Source organism: Gavia stellata, chromosome 12, assembly GCF_030936135.1.
Source record: "Gavia stellata isolate bGavSte3 chromosome 12, bGavSte3.hap2, whole genome shotgun sequence".
Lineage (NCBI taxonomy): Eukaryota > Metazoa > Chordata > Aves > Gaviiformes > Gaviidae > Gavia > Gavia stellata.
Window position 1 is genome coordinate 6477565 of NC_082605.1, and position 21025 is coordinate 6498589.

Here is a 21025-nt window from a genome sequence, read left to right on the forward strand (position 1 = left end):
GGGAACACGCAGCTCCTCAGTCTACTTGCTCGCTGCTTACACGACTGCTGCCAGAAAGGACAGGGTGGGAAGGGGTGACAGGGCGGGAGGGGACAGGAAGGAGACAAACTGCCTCTTTCAGCAGCAGTGCCAGCTTACATCAGCTTGAAAAGTCCAGAGAGGTATTAAATAACAGTCTCCCCTTCCTTCTGAAAGGATGCAATCTCAGCTTCGTTTCTGAATGCCTGCTCTTGCACAGACTACAGAGCAAGCATTCACAAATTCCCCATCACCTCTCAGGACGTATCTGAAAGAATAAACTGAAATCTGCTCCATCAACTGCAATTTAATTTAGATCAAACAGCTAATGCTTGAATGGCAAAGAACATAAGATACCACTATTTCCCCTGCTATGTAAAGGTCTTTGAATTCAGACTAGTGTAATTTTACTGAAAAAAAAAAAGCCAACCCAAAAAACCCTTCAGATAAAGATGCTGGGACTCAGGATCTTCCAAACCTATGAAAAGTCCTTTCAGCTCAGGGACCCTTCACCAAAAGGGTTGTCAAGCATTGGAACAGGGAAGTGGTTGAGTCACCTTCCCTGGAGGTATTTAAAAGACATGCAGACGGGGCGCTTAGGGACATGGTTTGGTGGTGGGCTTGGCAGGGTTAGGTTAACGTTGGACTATGATCTTAAGGATCTTTTCCGACCTAAATGATTCTATGACATCCCAAAATTCACACACAGCTCAGCAAAACACAGTGAAAAGAAAGAATTAATATAGTTATTTTAGCCCTAGAAAGCCATGTGACAAGTCACACGTGCATGCAATCTTAACTGCTGAGGACGAAACTTTGAGCAGCTTCAAATGCCATCTTTAAAAAGCAATTCAATTTCTTCGGACCCAAAGCTATTACTTCCCCCCTCACCCCTAGAATAGGGCTTCCTGGATTTCCTGCATCCCTGCCCTTGCTTGCGCAACAGCCACAGAAGCCACTCTCAGCCACACACATGCGAGAGTCGGTATTTGGCTGAGTCGTGTTCGTGTACCTTTAGCAATTGTGTCCCCTTCAGAACTATTAGCAGCAGCATCCATTTGTGTTGAAGGAAAACAAATTAGAGACCACTTCAACAAGAAGCCACTGATACAAAGAGATATATGTATATCAGTGACTATTATCAGAAAATAATATAATCCTACACTTGATTTATGCTTTCCATTATATCAGCAATAGTTTTTTCTGCAATATGTACTGGATCTCATCTAAACGCATTGGAGCTGGAGCTATTAGTGGCAGTGAGTACTGGCACTAAAAAGAAATGGGTATTTGCTTTATAAGCGATCAGGGTGCCCTAAATTCATTTATCTTTTGGAATTAACTTTTCATGTCATCTGATGGAGTTATTTTTTCCTCAAAGGCAGTATTTTATTTTTAGGGGTAAATGTACCACCACAAAGTATCTTCACTACCTGAAGAAGTTCTTACTATACAGCGCATGATAGCAACAGCAGCTGAAGACTTTGAAATCAAACTTGGCAATCAGTATTTTTTTAAATTTAATCAACATTTACGAGTAAAACCAAAGCTGTATCTATGAACAATGAGCTAGCACAAGGCTCTGCTTCCAAATTAAAAAAGAAACAAACCCACCATGAAATTTATAGGAAGGGGAACACAAAAAACGTGAGAAGTTAAGTTACAGTTCTCTCACAGAAACCTCTCCCAATTACTTTGGTTTTGTTTCTTTGTATTCCTCCTATTCTAAGCAATCTTTATGTGTAAAACATAGTATGATAACTTCTATTAAACAATAAAACTTGAGAAAACAGGCAGAAGAATTTTTGAAAGGCGAACACGTTTCTCCAAAGGCCATGAATCACTGTTAGCTCAAAACTAAGATGCAACCAATTCAAGGAATTATATGAGTGGTTTCCAAAGATAAAATTTATATTTCTTTCCCCCTTTTCCATTCCAACATTCAAAAAACCCATATGTTATGAGAAAATTACTCAAAGAGAAAGTCAAGTACTCCAGAAAATGAGGATAAACAATAACTGAAATTAGCTCTGGCTCCTGTACATACACTTTACAATAGTTTTTAATTGCATGACCACATGCAGAACCCCTCTCTATTTTGACTAATTAATGAACAGCCATCCAGATTTTCATTATAATTTGTGGCTCAACGTATGGTTCTTAGGGCTTAGTTTACCAAAAATTACTCAAGCCTTAACCATGAAGGCAAATATTCCCCATTCCTAATGATTTCTACGTAACATTCAGCATCTAAGTGCTTCAAACCTACAACATTTTTGTGAAAATACATGCAACACTAGAGATAATATTATCTTGGTTTTACTGAGAGATTTAAGCATCAAAGTGTCCCCTAATTTTGTGCAACTAGCTTGTCATAACTCCTACAATATCGACATGGAAGATGGAAGGTCACAACCCTTTCTGAAGGAGAGGATTGCATTTTCTTCATTTTAAGAGTGGCTCTCCCTCTTTCTGGAAGTCTTTGTCACCCTTACTATTCACTGGAGAATGGCTGAAACATATGAAGAAGGAAGGGGGTTTACAGCCTTATTACCATATACCATATTGTAAATGACCACAAAATTAAAGGTCTGATAAGTCTTACAGAAAAAGTAGACTAAACTGAGAACGCAGGCATTTCCCTGGTTCTTGAATGCTTGCCTTTGCAACCCTACTTATACTTTTAGAACAGTTGTCATTTACTAGTTATCTCTGCAGTATATCCACAATCATGTGGCTGGAAATTGGAATAAAAGAAACAGGTCTTTAATAATCTTGTTAAATGTTTCAATTTCACCTTAATACCTCATGTAAAATTAAGTATCTATCCATTTGCCAGACTTACCACTGAGTTTTTAAATTAAGATGCATTTTTATTCCTGTTTGTTTAGAAGGACACAATAATCAACCATTACCTCCTGCCCAGCCAAATGCAACAATGCAGAGAGTAATCAAATTTGGCAGGCCAAGTGCTGGCTGTCCACTGCTGCAGTGTTCTTCATGGCTCCAGCCACAAGGTTTTTAGTACGCCTGTGCATACACTAATACTCATAACCCTGATTTTCTACCCCTCCCACCCATGAAACTTTGCAACCCACTGCCCTTAGAAAACATAATTGTGTTATATCTAGATAGATAGTAAAATTACAATAATTATTAATAATTATAATTATATGTTAGTTACCTTTTGCTCTCTATGTCTTAAGGATAGAAGCAACAGAAAGTAACATAAGTCAGTATAAGACTGAAGGACACTTCTTAATACCACATGGACAACAGTGCTGTACAGGCTGCCAAAAGAACAGATGTTCTTTGCTTTTCTATTAAAAAAACCCAAAAATCTGTCTTCTATAAAATGAAATCCAACAAACTGTCTTTTTAGTTCCAATACCCACTAGGGATGATCATTCTTTTTCCTTCTAAGCTCTACAAATGCACACAAGCTTGCTCACTCACTCCAAAAAGCCAGATTGCCAGTTTCCCCCCTACCCCTTTTTCTCCCCCTCTTCTCTAATTTTCTGTTCTTTAATAAACAAAACAAAACCAAAACAAACTGCCATGTTTCCTCAAAATACATCTTTGGAAGACTAAAATCAAACCACACTACCATTTGCCTCAATTTCAAATGCAATTCTGATATAACATCATATTGGGAACAACCCAGGTGAGTCTCCCCAGTTACAGACGAAGAAACCCTCGAACTCCTGTTTGGATTTTTGGATTAAAACCTTCTTTCCCTAGTCTAATGTAATTAAGAGTTCAGTACGTTTACAGTACAAAAGAAATAGTTTGAAAGCACCTGCAGGTCAGCCACTGGTTTCCCTGAAGTAAATTCTATTCTGTTTCCTTGCTGGCTGGCTGTTCAAAGCTAGTGTTAAACCAGCATTCAATAAAGTCAAATTCCCATGTTTTAATATTGCACATGTACTTTACATGCATACTGTAACACTGTTTTTTCAGCATGTAGTAGACTGGATATTATTCTAGAAGGAGAGAGCTCTTTCTTAACTACACACTAGCTAGTATTTCAAAAAATCTACAATTAATCTAAAAAACCAACCAAACCCCTGCAAATCCCCCCAAAATTTGCTATGAATTTCAGTATCAGGAAGGCAGCTATTCTCTTCTATTTCCCAAAATAAGAGAGCATATTTTGACCTCCCATATCGATGAATAAATAACATTCCCCTACAAAGCAAGAAATTATAAAAACACCCTGCACATAGTTTGTCACAGTAGGACTTGCCAAGGACACCAGAAGGTGACTTACATTTAATTATGTCTTTATTTTTTAAATCTATTAAAATCTATCCATCTCCATAGTAACGCAATATATATATATTCCTCCCATACAGTCTGATTAATACTTTGTAGTTTTTGTTTATAGGTTTGAAAATACATAAGAACTGTCTAGTTGATCCTAATAATCTTAAATGGTATCATGAACCTGTATGTGGAAGTAAATGAAAGGTGAAATGTACTGCATATATTGCTCCTTGTTATACTGTTCTTTAAATCCAATAAACTAGCAGTAAGTTCTGTGGTCTTCAAAGAAAAGTAACTTTCAAACCAATTATTGTAATTTTTCAAATTTTAATGATGTAAGACTTGTTTACAAATTAATCTTATTTTACTCTCCTAAAAATTTATGCCTACTTCTAATTCCTTAAAGCTCGCAGACTTCCACCAATCACTATGAGAGACCAACTGCATTATATCTCTTAATATAGAGTTAATATATTTTCAGGGAAGGGAAAAATAATAATTATGGGAATCCTTTATAATCTTAAAATATGAAGCACTTAAACTGAACTTCAGCAAGTTAGTGCTAACGGGGAGATGTACTGAAACGGATTGCATTTTATGGCAATGACCTAATAAATATTAAGTGTAGATTCTACGTTAGCAGTGCTTCACCAAAGAAGAAATGTAGAGGTCATGACATCCACTAAAAACCTCCAAGAAACCATAGCTAATAAATTTATGTAAATGCAAGTCTCAATTTAACAAAGCATGAGAAGGACTTTTACTCAACTTTCCAAAGACAACACACCTAAGCAGCGTAAAAGCCTATGATTTTAGGAACAAAAACTTCTAACTGCCTAAGGTAATGAGTAGACATAAATCACACTGTGACAATTCTATATTGTGGTCTTTATTCTGATCCACACAATTCAAGAAAGATGTGGACAGACTGGAGAGGGTCCAAAGGAGGTCCACGAATATGATCAACGGGCTGGAGAACCTACCCTATGAGGGAAGACAAAAGGAGTTCATTTTCTTCTCCCTGGAGAAGAAGGCTCAAGGGGACCTCATGAGAGTATTCTATACTTAAAGGGCGGCTACAAAGAGGATGGAGGCTCTCTCTTCACAAGGAGCCACTTGGAGACAAGGGGCAACAGGTATAAATTGTACCAGGAGAGGTTTCATCTCAACACGAGAAAGAAATTTTTTATAGTAAGAACAATCATTCACTGGAACAACCTCCCCAGGGACATGGTTGAGTCCCTATTGCTGGATGTTTTCAAGATGCAATTGGACAGGGTGCTAAATAATCTCATCTAGGCTCCCCCTCCCATGAAAGGTTGGACCAGATGATCTTTTGAGGTCCCCTCCAACCTGGGCTATTCTATGACTCTGTGATTTATCTCCAGCTTCCCCTTCCATGACTGAACATACCAAATTATAAAAATATCCACCTTACGCATACAACGCTAAAGTGTTCATCATCCTGCATTCTCCAAATCATTCTGCACGTACCCTTCAAAACCCAATCAAGAAAAACGTTCAAGTATTTTCTAGTAATTGAATGACTTCTGCTAGAAGTCTCTGATTAGGTTGCTAAGCAATCAGATGTTTTCCCAGCACACTGTTCCCTTTGAGAAACTGAAGAACTAGGTGCTACTGAAAGCAGAAATACTTACTCTTAGTTTCCCTTATATTCTGTGAAGCACTTAAGACCATCAGCTGCCTCAAACTCATACCTGAGTTTCTGGCCACTCCATGAAGATCCATCCTTCACTCCAACCATAGAAATACTGCCAAACATTAGATAGGGATAGTAAAGTGATAACTTTGAGTCTCTCTGTTTGTGTCAGCTGGGGCCAGACAAGCTCTTAAGATTCTTTTTAGATGTCTCTTTCACAATGCCTGAACAATCACCCTAAAGTATTTTCCTATTTGCAGGTAACATTGAAAATGACTCAGAAAAATGAGAGGACCACATATATGTGCAATACCATGTCTGTACGTACGTCTCAGTACAAATACCTCATCTTCCCAGGAGTTTGCTTGCACAGAACTATAAGTGCGTATGAACTACCCTCAGCCTTAACTTTCCATCCTACTCCTTCAAGGGAGACCTTCTGAAGTAGACCTCAGATGCAGCATGTCTGTTTTAGATTATACCATACTTTTTTCTGTCTACATAGTTTAGAAAATGCATCAGTAGTTCCATGTTTTATCAGATATGAAGCAAAAGGTATCTCACTAAGTAAAAATATATCATAAAATACTCCAATACAAGAGTAAACTACATCAGTGATTCAGTGAATGGTGCTTTTTTTTTTTTTTAACATGAGTTTTGAACTAATGCTTCAATTTTAGGGACACCGTAAAACATCGAAATCAGATAGCTTCAATTGCACCAAGTCCTTTTACCCACTCTTTTACTTGATAGGATCCCCAGAAAATTTAAAAGGTGCCAATAGGAAATTTGTTTCAGACTCAGGTGGCAACAATTCCATCTATTCCCAATGCCATTAGGTCTTAGTCCTAAAACTAAAAGAGAAGTCACTCCACACTCTTCCTCCTGCTCCCCTTCTGCATAGAAGTAGCAAATTACCTTTATTGATCTGACCAAATTCTAAATTGGGCAATTATGTTTGGTCTCTATATAGTCATCTGCTATTTCAACAGAAATAGTCCTCACATCACATCTTAAACTCTGAGGAATTTTTTTTACTGTTAAAATAGCTGCTATGCTCCAACTGTGAGTTTCAGTGATCTCTTTAGCTGACTTAGTAACTCACAGGAGTCTTGTTTGACCTAATTAACTAAAGCTCACAGAGAACTTGCAGATCCTTTATTTAGAAGTAGTATAAAAATAACAAATCTTATCAACACATACAGGGTAAGAGAGAAAGTTATCTACCTTACTGGCATTATTCTTCTGTCTCAGTGAAAGTCATACACTGGTATGGAATACATACACTCACACACACATCTGGTCAGCTACGGTTATCAGAAACTCTACTCACATCATGAGCAAATCAGTATACAAAGTTTACATAGTACAGATTTTAAACACTCAGTTCCTGTGAACTCCCTCCCAAAGATTTTGTACAATGGCAGTGAAAGTAGGAAAATCCAAACCAAGTGGGTTAAATAGAACAGTGACCTTTTTGACAGAAAGTAGTTACTAAATCTTACTATTTCTGTGCTCATCTTAGAAGCCTGGATACAGGCAGATCAGAAAGCAAAAAACTCCTTTTTTATTTTCCAGTGTCATGACACTATATCTATCTGCACGCAGACTACATATTCAAATGGGGGGGAAGGGCTCTTTTGTATCCCAGAACCATAAAAGTTGTATCATCTTTACTTCTAAAGAAGTATTAAATATTTAAATTCTATTAGTGACTACTCAGTTACAAATAAAGGTGATTTTTAGATAGAATTTTAACTAGGTTATAATTACTACTAAAAAAAATACCCAATACAAACAACAAAAACCCTGAATAAATTTTCTGATAGCTTCCATACCAGTATTATCTGTATCCCTCTCCCTTTCCAATTCGAGAGAAACCTCCTGCATTTTCAAAAACCTTATTGTTTTGTTCGCATTTAAAGGGTTATAACATCAGAATCCAACTACTCAGAGCATAAATTGATATTACTGTAAAGCAAAGAAAACACCATACATCTTTCTATTTCAGATTAATTTTAGGCACAGCCCTTCCTTTAAGAACTCATTCACCCAAACACCTTTTTCTCCAGTCTCAGCTTCTAGTTCTACTATTATCATTTGGCTTTCACCTTGATAGCAAAAATTACAAGAGTATCACAGCCCTGTATAGTATAGTGAACTCAGACTAATCTTTCCAATATGTATTTCACAGACCTACAACCTAAAATTACTGCACAACTCTTCTAACTCAAACCTATTCAAGTTTCCCCACATAGTTTCTTCCTAGTAATAGCATGGACTTTCTGTGGTCAGAGACAACCAAGGAAGATTGCCATTATTTTACACGAACTAATTTTCTACAACTGTCTCTCAAAGTTGTGCTTCACTTTGCCCTTCCATTTCTCACTGTTCTCCTCCTCCCTCCAGTATTTTTTCAGCTGAGCTATTTTATCTTGGAACAACACAGCATCCCTCTTCAGGCAGTATTTTAATCACTCCAGGCTTCCTGGGTATTCCATTCCAGTTCCTATTGTTTAAATGAGAGGCAAATACAAATCTTACCATGTATCTCAATGATGTTACTACAGCAATTTCTTGTAATTTTTACTTGAAACAAACTTGTTTTTTCAAATGATAATCCAAGTAAGAAGTCCGTCAAAAAGCATGAGATGAACATTTTAGCCTATTCAGAGCTATTAAGAGGTGCTGTACATTTTGTTTGGCAGTTGTCTTACAGTGCAATACTACTAAATAATAAGTGCCTACTGTTACCATTTATAGGTACTAACCTACTGAGAACATCTGCAGTAACAACTAGCATTTGAACTTTCACTACAGTAAGAAACTTTTCTACAAAGCTGACTAGGCACAGTAGCATGATAAATAACATTCATTAGATTTCTTAGATGATTCGTATTACAGTCTGGGAATAATAAAAAGTTTCTGCTGGTGCTGATCCAACAACAAGCAAGTATTTCCATTTAGTCTCTTAATATATTTTAAGATATGACCTTACAGCATAGCTTCTAGCCTAAATGCCAATTATAAAATCCTAATCCCAGCTCTGCCACATTCATTTGTGCACCTCTGTACAAACACCTCTGTACCTAAACAATTCTCTGATTATTTGTATATTAGAAAATATTTGGGGTTGGGTTGGGGTTTTGGGCAGGGGGAGGTTGGGGTTTTTTGTTTTGGCTTTTTTTTTTAATACTTTCTGGAGAAACCCACCACAAAACAATTTATTTTCTACTTGGAAGCTCTGCCAATTTCTTCTTGTCATGGAACAGATGTCTCCTTCCAAAGTTCTACGAAAACAGTAAATTCTTTGCCCTGTTATTTAAGAATACAATAATGTTGTGTGTAACATTATAAGTATAGTGATCTAGAATAGAAAGCAGTCCCAGAAAGAAAATCACCAAAGTGAAAGTCTATAGCTAGAGCTTTCTCTCTCCCTCCCCCTCAAGGAACTAGTTCTAACAATAAAAAAAGAAATAGAATAGTAGAAAGGAAGTCACTCATTTGCAGGTAAAATGATTCCCCTTTCTCCAATTCAATACCATTGTCAGTATTAGTGTTGCCTTCTTCATCTGACACTGGGGAGAGAAAAAAATCTTACAGGAAGGAAACAAAAAAGATGGCTTTATTCACACACACCAGAGAGGTAAGTATTTGAAAGGGAAAAACAAAGGGTACTAGGTGTAAGAGTGGTATAAAAAAAGTGTATATACCATGTCCCATGCCCTGCCCCCCCCAGTTAGACTGGATGCTACTTTCAAGAAAATTTCTTCAGAGGCATATGATCCCCACAGAGGAAGTGGGAGCAACAAAAGTAATTTCATAATAGACTTGATTGCTTTTTGAAGGGAGTGCAGAACATGGCTGGTTATGCTAGAGATCACTAGACTCATTTAATTGGATTTTTTCCGGACTTATTTCCTAGATATCTAACTACTGTCACTTCAGGTTTAAATAAGGAAGCAAAGCTGCTGCAGCTCTATGTAGAGGTATTTCTCTAAAGTAAGGAAAGAAAGGAAATTCATGCTTGTATCACCTACAGTTCTTGATCCTAATCCTACAGTTATGGCTTGTAATTACTAACCTAAAAAGCTAAAAGGAGGGGAAAAAAAAACAAGGAAAAAAATACTTTCTAATGTGCAAGTTTTTTATTTGCTGTTCCATGGGATTTGGCCAGGAATAAAGCAACGGAAGAACAAAGATGAAAGCAGAAGTAGGTGACATTATGTGGCAGCAACTAAAAATGATATAAAATAGATGAGTATAAAACTCAATACACTTATCTTGAGTGTTTCTTTTGAATAGAGGAAGGAACAATCATACAAAAAGACCTCTGAGTTCTTCCTCTTTCAAACTCTAGATGCTAAAACAAATACTCACAGACTGTGCTGAGTAATTCTTTGAAGTCTTTGATGGGACTTACAGAAGTCTTCCATTTTGTGCTGCTAAACACATACGCTATTTCTTACACATTTAAGAACACTTTAAAATCGGAGGTTTTTTAAACAATTGAAGCTTTCAGATCTGAAGGCAGAATTTCAAAACTGCTAAAGCTTCCAACGTAGCCCATGTGAACCTCACATGATCAGTGATTCTGCAGTTAGCGAACCCCCGACTAGATATAATGAATCTAACAATTCTTATATTGATTACGATTTTTTCCTAATAGACTGAAATGCAGGCAACATATCTCCCAAGATATTTGAGAAATAAAGTACAATGAGAAGAGTACTGTTCTTACCACATACAGTTGCTTCCAGAGCACAGCCCATTCCTGTAGTGTTGCTGTGACTTCAGTCACAACAGAATCTTCAAGCGGAACAACTGTTTCATATTGCCTATAAAAGAAGAGGGGAAAAAATTAGGAAAGGTACCCTGGAAAAGGTAGGGGAAAAAAAAGTCAACAGAGTAATCTGTAAAATCCTAGAACTTAATTTGTTCGAATTCATTCAACATAAAGGAAACTATTTTAAGAGCAACATTTTGTCTGTTCTAACACTGAAGCAATTCCACAGTTGTATCAACTGTTCCTCCACTACATTCCCCAAGAATCAGCTTATGTGAAGCATTTTCTAGTTACCTGTTCAAAATATATAATTTCTTTCTAATTGAGGTCAATGAAAACACTTTTCATGATTATAGCATGTTAAATTAACATGCCTGTAAAGTGGGGTCCTTCACAGTTTGTGTCCCTTCTCTCTAAGCCAGTCAAACCCTTTTTTCCCCTCCATTTAATGTGTTAGCCAATATTATTAACTACCCAAAAGATCTACCATCTATTAACCTTTGCTATGCAGAAGACTTTTTCAATAGTGGATATGAAACCCGAGTGAGCTATCCTCTAATCAAAAGAACAGGACTTGTCCCTTTGTGGTCAAGATCCTCCATACCCATTAAAGGAGAAGTATAGCTCTCTTTTCTTTCATATCACTGAAATGCAAGAATGTGGTATCTAATGTATGTATTGTAATACCATTACATTATCTGAGCCATTAGTGCCTTGACTTGCCCTTTATGTTGAATGCTAGTACTGAAACAAATGTCAGACATTGTAAAAATAAGGTCTATTTCAAGCTTCTGCTCTTTCAGCAATTTTTAAAAAAGAGGAAGAATTGAAAAAAAAAACAAAAACCCCACGACATTTCTAAAAGACACCTTGTTGGAACAATTTTCCGTAGGTCCCAAAGTAGCAGTACTGAAAAACACTGGCTCAAAAGGTGGTTTGGGACAAGTAGTGTCAAGTGAGAGACAGCCTCTGCAGCACATCCAACCATCACGAAGGACACTGATCCCTTCCTCTTCAGCAGTACAACTGTGCATACAGCTATTTTGAAATTCTCCTGAAGGGAAGCTACAAACTCCCCATTCCATAACCAGTTTTGGCTATTTCTTCTGTCTTTTGTGCAGAGTTAAATGAGTGCTAACAAGTAAATACGCGAACAATGAGATGGAATTAATTCCAAAAGGTGAGGGATTTTTTTTTTTGTTTTGTTTGTTTTTAAAAAAAAAGCCACACACTTTCATGGCAGTATTTCACTTTTGAAAATTCTTACTAGAAATAATTGTGCCACATTAGCTGAAGCCAAAAGTAACAAGTGATAGGGGAGAGGATAATGAAGTTAAGTAACTGTATGTGTCTCTGTATTCTTGGAGCAGAAAATTTATTGAACAAAGGCTTCAAATTCTTCATTTCCAAGCTACCAAAACCTCATATTCACATCAATGACATAAGTAAATCTTACATTAAGATCCAAAATATACACATATTAGAAACATCACTATCTTAAAAACCTGGCATAGCCACATTAGGCATGCATTCAACCCACTAAAGCTGGGACCAGGAAGAACCAATTCATGTACATACATACCAGGAGACAAGACAGATCACAGTTCTTTTCTATTATTATGCCAATGACCTTATCATTCCCACATTTTGTTGTGGGAAACTGAAACACTGACAGAGACTTGGCATCTGAGATTGTGCTCTATTCTACTGCTGCAATGTTTTTGTTTGGGTTTGATTTGGTTCATTTTTGAGGTTTGGGGTTTTTTTTTTTCCAAATTTGGCCAGAGTAAGACTAGGAAATCTCAATTCATGCTTTAACAAATCTCCACAGAATATCCTTGTGATCTGAAGTATGACACTAAGAATATGATGAAAATCCCAACACTTATTCTTTTCAATGTTTAAACAAAAATTCTGCATTTATTATATATCAAAAGTTTGCTTGACACTAACAATATTAATAAAATAATAAAATTAATAAAAATGATGCCACAACCACTTTAGCTGAAAATTCAGTTCTTGTCAGATCTCTGTAAAATGCCATTACAGGGAAGGTATTCAAAATAGTTCAACATCCCTTTAAGAAACCACAGAAAACAAAAGGGTGAAAGGAATCACACAATATACTTTAGCTAATATGGGGGAAAAAAATCAAAACCAAAAGAAGAATGTTCTTCTAAAGATTTGGAAATGGTTTTACAAACTTTTGGCATCAGTGAAAAATACAACACTTTGGAAGATCAGTCTTCAACAGCATGGCTGCACTTAAAGAGAATGCACATCAGGACTACATTTAGCCATGTAAATACAATGCTTTGCATTCCTATAACCCTGGACTTCCTCTGTTATACCCCCATATTAATGCCATTACATTGGTTCTGTGACTCAAATATAAGAACGTTATATACATTGCTTTATTATTTCACAAGTCTTTATACTGACACTTCGAATGTATTCTCAAATACAGGGGCAGTTTCTTTTACCAAAACATGAAATAACCATGATCTCTAGTTTAGAATTGTATTATATTCTATCATTGTATCACGTATTACATTGTATCAACTGGTATACCAGTCTTTGACACTTATTTTTAAAAAGTACATCAACTTTCCTAGTGAGTATCTAAATATCCTGAACTGGTTCCCTTTACAAATTCTCAACTAACATCAAGTACTAATTCATTACAGATTACAGGAAACTGGTCTTCTCCCTAAGGAGAGGGGGAAGGAACCACTCCTACACGTTACGAGTAGTCATTCTGTGCAATACATATAATTTTATTACACCCCAAGTTATGAAGCATCAGCATCACAGTTGCCCTTACAATCTTTACTCAGTCCCTTTGAGGAAAAACTTACAATTCAAGACTATCAGAAGTCACATATTTTTCTACAAGTACTTCACTAAATGCCATTTAATACATTTTATCTTCCACATTTAATTTGTTGCCTTGGGTCACAGTCTGAAATGCTGTACTTATAAATATCTCCTCACAGTGACCTTAATCTAGAAAATGCAGGTAAGAGCAGCAATGAAGACACAGGATATTGATTTCAGGAGTCTCAGTCAATATTACAGGAAACTTTGCAGGTTATAGAGCCTACACACAGTAAAATCTCTGACATTATGTTGCCATCAGTATTGCTATTCACATTAACTAAATTAAACCTACCTCTAGCAACACATGAGCTACATAGAGAGACAGAGAAGGTAAAATATTTTCAGCAGAGTGTACTTCAGTCATTCTTTGGCTTGAGGAGTGGAGGTTTGGATCCTTTTGAAAAGTTTCACAGTAACATAGCTACCTTGTCCGCTATGTCTCAGTGAAAATCTGTTGATAAACAGATGGGCTGTCTACACATCAGTGCCTCCTTAACAAACAGGAACATATAGAATTTTGCCAGTGAGGAACAAGCAGAAATGAAAAATATGAATAGAGTTCTTTAAAAGATGTGTGTTTCAGATGATACCTCTGGAGTTACAATTTTATGAGCAAAAGTGAACAGGAGTAACCAACAGAATTGATTCTTGCTATATGAAAAAAACAAAAAACCCAAAACTCTGCAGAATTATATTTAATTTTCAAACCCTAATACACAACAAAAGATACAATGAACTAAAATCACTCTACAAATTTTATTAACTATTTCTTAGATTCTCTTCTAGATGAGAAACACTTCAGCTTCTTAAAGAGAAGGAAAAACACTCACCCTCTGTTACTGACGATTGCCTTTTTCAAGTGAATATAGTTTGCAGGAAAAATCCCCTGCAAGAGAAAAAAGTCTGTAAGTTTGAAAAATACATTTGCAGTTTTTAGCATTTATATCTTAAGCCACAATAAATAATTGCCAATATACCTATTAAAAAAATCAAACCTTAACATTGTGCCAAAGAAGCTACCACAGTCAAAAGTCAACATTCAAATTTGTCACAACTGATCATTTTAATCCATCTTAGAACAGGACAGCACACCGAATCAAACCTCCATCTTGAAAGATCAATTTCTTAATAAGGAAGTTTTGCAAGTCTATTCAATAAAAATATCATACAAAGATTCAAGCTGAGTACTTTTCATTCCCAAAAGCTCCTAAAGTGTTCAGAAACACTGTTGTATGGGAAACATAGACTGGGTATTAGGAAAAATGTCTTTACTGAGAGAGTGGTGAAGCACTGGAAGAGGCTGCCCAGGGAGGTGGGGGAGTCGCCTTCACTGGAGGTGTTCAAAAAACATGTGGACGTGGCACTGCGGGACATGGTTTAGTGGGCATGGTGGGGTTGGGTGGATGGTTGGACTTGATGATCTTACAGGTCTTTTCCAACCGCAGTGATTCTGTGATATGCTCTGGTCTAAAAATCATAAGTCAGTCAACTAGGACCAAATGAAAAGGTGTCACTCTATTCCTACCCAGTTGCCTTGGAAGAGACAAGATTGATTTAAAAGAAAACATTTAAGTTTAGCCAATTGCAAAGACTATGAGACCCCAATAATCCACTAACAGGTGATGAAAAAGCAGGAGAAAGGTGTGACAAGTAGGAAGAGTTCAGAGAACAGCTTGCAGTTTGCAAAAAGGAATGAGTAACAATAGTAACTACCAGGAACATTTACTGGAGAGATGTAAGCTAGCTGAGACAGCCAGAAAAGTGGCTGTTGTGCAGTTTGCAGCATAGCATCAGCATGCTTCCAGACCAGGCCTCTGTATTGGTGTGCTACATTACATTAGATGACAAGGACATAGGTTTAAAAAAAAAAAACAAACACAAACTCAACACCACCATCAAATTTGTGTCTAGCCCCCATACCAGTCTTTCGCTAAGGAAAGAAGTATTCTATTACTTGCACACCCTGGAGCTATCCTTTTTTCTCCCTCTTTCCAACAAAAAGCTGTTTAAACCCACTTGGGATAGCTCCAGTTATTTGCCTTTTGCTGTTCCCATGACGGCTGGATACTAACTTTGCCTGTGCCATTGTGTTCTTGTGTGATGAGACATGGGGAAAAGAGGTAATTTAAACCAAACTTTTCATAGCGTTCCATTATCTCTAAAATACATGGCCCAGAATCCTCAGAGCAAACTCAGCCTGGCTGTAAGAATGGTAAGCCTGCACTTTAGTGGGGAATACAGGATCAGCACTGGTAATCTTCAGGTTAAAAAAGCCGCTGACAGCCTCTCACAAAAATGTCAGTAATCAAGTGTGGGCTTTAAATGTTTAGAGCTTTAAAACAGTACAATTTAGGAACAAAAATTTTCGGGGGGTGGGGTGGGGGGGTGGGGTAGGGTGTTGAAAGGAATACTAAGTAAAGATGATTCAAAATGCTAAGAAAATGCCTTCCTTTTCATAGGCAAGACTGAAATTGCAGAAGGAAAAAAAGATGAATCTAACCGGAATGACTTCATCAGGAAAAAAAAAAAGTAAGAGTGCATGCTTTCAGCCACACAAAAATCTGGAAAAGGAAGAAATGCTACTTCAGTTTCTTGTTTGGTTCACTTCCAATTAATGCTGTTTATTTTTGTGATCCTGTGCTAGTTACCTAAGAAACCAAGGAAGGTTTGAAGTGGTCTCTAATCAAAAGCGAACATATACACAAGCAGAAGATGTACCAACACACACATAATGAACGTAGGCTTTTCCAATAAAAGAGTATTATAGTCATGAAAACATAATACAAGTAATATTATATTCCATAATACAGGTAAACATGAGGAATAGGGTACTCTTTTCTTTTTAAATACAAGCTATATTTAAACCAAAACCAGTGAGGTGATCCTTACACAGAAGCAACTATTTACATGTTTGGATACATACATTTACAAAAATATACATGCATTCGCAAAAAATTCCTATCAGAACAGTCAAAAAAACTTCCCCAAGAGCAAAACAGGGCTATCTATGGCTGGAAAATAACCAAATGCAGTGGTTAAACTATAAAAATCTAAAAAAAGAACAAACTTACAGTATCCTTTTTCATCAGACTTTTTTCAAAGTTGTCTTAGATTAATAATGGAAATTATTAAATGTGTTATTTAAAAATCCTGAATTAAGCGGTGCAAGATCACCCATCTATGCTTTTCTTAGGGGAGTAGGTTGGAGAGGAACAAACTGGATGAGATTTATAAATGTTGGAAAGATTACATGTTACTTGTCAGGAAGGTTTCTGATCCTTTGGGTGACTAATGAGTATTGTTCTCTCAACTTAGAAAATAAATCCAATCCTCCCAGGAAAAAAGTTAGAGAAGTAAAATCCTAAGGGTAAGGAAAACTAAAAGTTTACAGGGTTGCAAGAGCAAAGTAGATACAATCTCCCACTAAATTAAAAAAATTTATTCACGCTTACCTTTACATTGGGCTTCTTAATGGAAACACCTCTGTACCAGCCTAAAACCAGATAAAACACATTATATTAATTTGTGGCATTGCTTACTTTACACAGAAGCAAATTGACTGAAAACTATGCAGTTATTGAGATCATCTCAAAAACCAGCTGTGCCTCACATAGGCCAAATTTTTTCAAGGGCTTTTTGAAGTGTGGTTTTTTATTTATTATTATTCTTTTGCTCTGCAACAATGACAAGCAATTAAGAACCAGGAATGCTCCTGTTTATTCCCACCAGGAATAAAAGCAGCTTAGTATACTTAGTCACTGTACGCACAATCATTAGCTACTGTGGCAAAGATGCATTCAGCACTCATGCAAGAATCTGTACTGACCACTTTTCTTACATGCTGGTAACATCTTAACAAAACCTCCAGACTTCAAAAACCTGTCCTTTTAAAGACAGGAAAAGCCATTATCATACATTTCTAATATTGCTTAAACTAATATAAATCCTTTGCACATGTCTGGTCTTATGTATGTCTGTGAGACTAGAGAATAGACATTAGGATCTAACTTCACAAACCCAATTATTACTCTTGCATCCCTCATCAGATAACAGCCCCATAGAGGACAACAGATCAGGAGTAAAAGGCAAAGCTGTGAAAGCTACAAGTTAAACAGAAGAACCCAATTACTCCTGAAAGTAATGTCACTCCATGCAGGATTCATCAGGAAAAAAAAAAAAAGATGAAAACACCATCTGGTTTAACAATGGAAAAGCAGTGCACTTCAGTCGTCATGGTAGATGAGCTGCTCTTCCACTCCGTAAGACACGCAAAACTACCTTGAGTTCTTGTTAAAAATACGCTGCACCCTCCATATCTGGGTCTAAAGCTTCAGCCCCAGAACATATAGCTAAACCTTAAGACCTAAGGCTGGAAGACCCCCCAGGAGTGTGGGTGATGAAGAGGGCCAGGGTGCGAGTTCTGTGCCTGGCCATGCCTGGCCATCAGAGGTGTCTGGGCAAAGTTGGCCAGGCCCAGCTACTCCACAAGCAGCAAGTTCAACTGCCCGCATGTCACTCTTCTACCTGCTGCAACCCAGTGTTGAGACAGGCAACAACTCAGACTTGCCAAAACCCGACAATTTCACATCATCTAAATCTACTTTCTATAAAAAGTCCTACTTTTATTTTTTTTTCTACAGAGGACAGATGTAATTTAGTATCTGCAGCATTTAAAAGAGCACTAGGAAAACTTGTCAGTAATTTGCTATGGAGATTAGAGAAGAATAGGACAAAGTAACTGTGTATTTTGTCTCTCTCAGAAAAAGGGCTTCATATTTGGCTGAATTATGACATGAGTCTCATTTAGAGGCTCAGAAGTGAGAAGCAGGCCTTGATTTTGTTCGAAAGACAGACTGATAGTCTTGAAATTTTTTTTTTTAAGGAAATTTGAGTCAATATAAAAAGAAATAATTGATTAATTCAATACATTTGCAAATCTTAGTATGGAAAAAATTAAAATCCATCTTCTTTATTACACAAATTTCTCCTTAAGATAGGACATAACACAAAGACTTATTTTCCCATGAAATTATTCCTTATATTAAAAAAAAATTTGTTTTCAATTTATTTCTTAGTTGATCAAACTTCATGGCAATCATCTCAATATAAACATATATGCACAAACAACACATACAGATCCTTAAAATGAGTAATTTCTGAAACTCCACACAACTGTGCCTGCAACACCTGCTTTTGAGTAACAGATGCTACATATTTTTAAGGTCACAGAAAAAAAATAGATGCATTTATCCTGTGATTCATTGTTACCAATATTAAATACAGCATGCTGATAATTTTTATATTCATAGACTTTGTACCTTAGAAATAAGCACACATTTTAAGCTTTAAGACAGAATGGCAAATTTCTCGGTAAATATGGCAAAAAGTGGTTTTATCTAGGTTTGTGAACAGAACTGTAAAAATTAGAACAAAACCCAATAAAGCAGGTGCCTATTAATGATTTAGATGTGCAGGGTAGGGGATGAAACACATGTCCAAAAAACTACCTTATTTCTGGAGTTTCCTGTTCTTAATCCCAAACCAAATCTTCAAAGCTTAAAAGGTATGTGCTTACAGAATATAATACACAGGAATGGAAGGACCCCTGAGAAATGATCTAGCTCATCCAAGAGATGTCTCTAAACTTCTCCTTGCAGATTTTTAGCCTGTTTTTAATAGTGTCCAATAATTTATCATCAGGACTGAATAACACAGCACTCCTTGCCTGTGGAAAATGGTCCATACAAATTCCACAAAACCTAAATTCCAAGGTATTTCTGCACAGTATTCCAAGGAAACAGTATATTTCTGCTACTCCACACAGACCAGTTTGAAAGTGGTGGTGCTGCACAAGCATCTTTTTAGAAGAAATTTCTTCCACTGATCAACATCAGACAGTAAAACCGCATGTAACAGTAACGTTTTGATATAGTACTTGAAATATATATGTCAAGTGAAGACGGCAAACCCTCACTGGACAACCTATTTCAGTGGTTCAGACAACATACATTCACTTTATAACCTGAACTTTGCTGCTATTTGAATCCAGGGTGTTTTTCTTTTGGAGAACATGGAAAACATTTTGTTGACTTCCCTTCTGTAGGTACGTTTATACATTTGAAAAGTAGTATATTTCCCTTTAATCTTGTAGATTGTGCTCTCCAGATCTTAGTTTTCCTTTCTTTTCTCTTTTCTTTTTCAGTGTGGTATAAGATTTTTAGAATCACCCTTCTCTGATTTAAGTTTCCTTCATCTCCATGCTAGCAAGGTACAGTAGAAAGAAGAGTTCACCAGAACCTGAAAGCACTAAACTGTAAAAAGCAACTCCTTATTTGCTTACAGTGAACACTACCAAAAACTCAATCTGTATCTCAAAATAAAAGCTATGAGAAAAGGTACAATGTTTTTTTAAAAAAATACATTTAGAAAATTGCATCTGCATTACATTATTCACTAAATTGAACTAAAGCTTTATTCTGGAATTAGTCTTAAATAGATTAATATTGATCTAATCATATATTTTAAAGAACATTTATTTTGGAGGATTTAATCATGGTAGTCCTGAAATCCAGGCAGGTGCTTCAGCTAATTGTGATCACAACATGCACTACATGGTTAGATCTCAATATTCACTAATGTTTTTAGATGTTACTGTACTACAAATAATTTATTGTTAATACTTTAGAATTATGGCATTCATTTTTCTAGTGATACATGGCCTTTAAAGTGTACTGACTTCAAGGAAATGGTGAAAAAGATGGAATTTAAAATTAAGAAGCAGAAAAACATGGCTATGAACTGACAACAGTTTTGTGAATAAGTTAATGTGAAACATCAATGATGAGTATCCACAATTTGAACAGATTAACTGTCTAACAATTATCAGTAACTAATAAGAATTTGAGTACAGATGAAATTAAAAATAAGTCCAGAGCTAGAACACCTACAAATCTCCACAGAGAAAGACTGCGCTTCATGCACGCAGTGCCTCCCCCCATTTCCTTTTCTGACAGCTAAGAATATTCTCAAAGTGCTTGACCTAGGGAAAGGAAGACAGATAATTCTAATTTCTTCAAAAAATGAATCACCATACTGGGTCCGGCTAGGATGGAGTTAACTTTCTCCACAGCAGTCTGTCTGGTCCTGTGTTTTGGATTTGTGGCCAAAACAGTGCTGATAAGAGACCAACATTTTGGCTATTGCTGAACAGTGCTTGTGGAACATCAAGGCTTTCTCTTTCTTCCAATGTGCCGCCCCCAGTGAGTAGGCTGGGGTAGGCAAGAAGTTGGGAGGGGACGTAGCCAGGACAGCTGACCTGAATCAGCCAAAGGGATATTCCATACCATAGAACATCATTTGCTATAAGAAACCCAAAAATCAGTCTATTAGAAGGACCATTCTAAGCAGCATCCTAT

The 21025-nt window shown here is 36.6% G+C and overlaps 1 protein-coding gene across 1 annotated transcript in view; it reads right to left on the reverse strand.

Moving 5' to 3' along the window:
* DOCK3 (dedicator of cytokinesis 3) overlaps positions 1-21025 on the reverse strand; it is a 196191-nt gene that overhangs the window by 168632 nt on the left and 6534 nt on the right. Inside the window, exons 2-4 of the mRNA XM_059823157.1 lie at positions 17063-17103; positions 14441-14496; positions 10686-10782 (exon numbers count right to left, since the gene is read on the reverse strand). The gene's annotated coding sequence lies outside the window, so the exon portion shown is untranslated. The remainder of the gene's footprint in view (positions 1-10685; positions 10783-14440; positions 14497-17062; positions 17104-21025) is intronic.